Source organism: Equus asinus, chromosome 17 (assembly GCF_041296235.1).
Source record: "Equus asinus isolate D_3611 breed Donkey chromosome 17, EquAss-T2T_v2, whole genome shotgun sequence".
Classification (NCBI taxonomy): Eukaryota; Metazoa; Chordata; class Mammalia; order Perissodactyla; family Equidae; genus Equus; species Equus asinus.
In genome coordinates this window covers 16,808,036-16,810,276 of record NC_091806.1, presented here as the reverse complement: position 1 = coordinate 16,810,276, position 2,241 = coordinate 16,808,036, and positions in this window count along the sequence as shown.

The following is a 2,241-nucleotide window of genomic DNA, read 5'->3' as shown; positions in this document are numbered from 1 at the left end:
CCTTCTTGGTAGTGTAGGTCTCTAACGAGCTGGCATTATGTTTATTCTCTGAAATTCAGTTCTTCCAATCTTTTGTTGTATTTTGGAGGGGAGAGAATCCCGGGTCAGCTCACCCCGCCATTTTGCTCCGACCCTCTCTATCTGATACATGTTTTGAGAATATTTTCTCCCAGTCTGTGGCTTGTCTTTTTATTTTGTATGAATTTTTCAAAGATTAAAAGTTTTTAATTTTGATGAAGTCCATTTTATCACTTTTTTCTTTTATGATTTGTGCCTTCTTAATGTCCTACTTAAGAAATCTTTTCTTAACTCAGGACACTAAAATTTTCTCTTGTGTTTTCTTTAAGAATTCCTATGGTTTTCTTCCTTTTGGGTTTATACCCTATTATGAATTTCTTTTCCCATATATAGTGTCCTGTAAGAGTTGAGAATTATTTTTCTGCCTATGACACCATTAGTTTAAAAGATTTTCCCTTTGCCCATTGAATTGTTTTGGCAACTTTGACTCAAATCAATTCACCCTGTACATGTAGGTCTATTTCAGGACTCTTTATTCTGTTCTATTGAGCTATATGACTATCTTTTCACCAATAACAGAGTGTCTTGATCACTGTAGCCTGAGAATTAATTCTTCCAACATTGTCTTTCTTTTTTAAATTGCTATGGCTATTCTATATCCTTTGATTTTCGATATAAATTTTAGAATCAGTATGTCAATTCCGATAAAAAAGCCTGCTGTGATTATGACTGGGATTGCATTGAATCTATAGATTGAACTGAGGACAATTCATGTCTTAACAATATTGAATCCCCTGATCCATGAACATAATATATCACTTTATTTCTTTAACCTCTCTCAACAATATCTTGCTGTTTTCATATATATCTTTTGTCCACTTTAGCCCTAATATTCCATATTTTATGCTATTGTATATAAGTATTTTTTTAATTTAAATTTCCAATTGTGTGCGGCTGGTATTTAGAAATACAACTGATCTTTGTGTGTTCGCCTGTATCATATAACATTGCTGAATTCATTTCTTGGTTCTAGCATCTTTTTGTAGGTGGAGAGTACTTAGGATGTTGTAGATAGACAGTCAAGTCATATACATAAGAAGACAGCTTTCTGTCTTCCTTTCCAACATGCATGTTATTTCTTCTTCTTGCTAATAAAACTGGTTGAGAACTCCAGTCTAATGCTTAATAGAAGTAGTGAGGGCCGACATCCTTGCTGGCTCCTGACCTTTGGAGAAAAGCATTCAGCCTTTCCAACATTAAATATTATATAAGTTGTAGATTTTTCATAAATGAGCTTTTATCAGGATAAGAAAGTTTCTTGCTATTCCTAGCTTCTGAGAGATTTTGTCATGAATAGATGCTAGCTTTTGTCAAATCCTTTTTTCTTCATCTACTGAGAAAATCATATGGTTTTTTTTCTTCAGTCTGTTAAAACGGTGAATTACACTGAACTCTAAACACTAAACCAATCTTGCAGTCCTACAAAAATCCCACTTGCAACTGAGATATTATCCTTTATATATACTGAGGATTCAGTTTGCCAAAAATCTGCTACAACTGAGAAATTAAAACTCTGTAAAGCCCTAAAATTCCGGAACATAAAAAAAAGGTCAATATGCATATGAATACCTAACCAGAAGTAATAATTCTAAATAATGTCACATAAATTATAAATATAATTCAACTGAGACATCAGAAGAAAGAACCACTGATAATAACAAACTGCAATAACAGGAAGCAATAGGTCCAAAAAGTTTCATGTACAAACTGTAATGATTGAAGGAGTTTTTCTTAATTTCTCTGGAGGTATGAGGGGTTGTCAGGTGATCTGAGTTCCCTTTTAAAAACGGCTTGTTTATCAGCCTGACATTTTATAGCCCGATTATAGCTTAAAAAGCTAGTTATAAATCAAATTATATTCCCACTGGCTTGTATTATAAATGTTTCATATGTTTACAGTAAAAGTAGTTTTCAAAATTATACACTAAAAGAAAACTATAGTTTAATAATGTATCATTACTACTAACAATAGGTCACACAAAGTTCAAGACTTTACTGAAACCTAAAATTTTAACTTCTATATCTTTGAGACTAGTTCCCTACAGGGCTACAAATTCTTTAATGACAAGACCAGAAAAGCCCTATACTCAAGCATACTGTCTCCATAAGCAATTTTTTTCCACTAAGTATGAATTTCTGCATGCAAATCAAGTCTTATCTTTT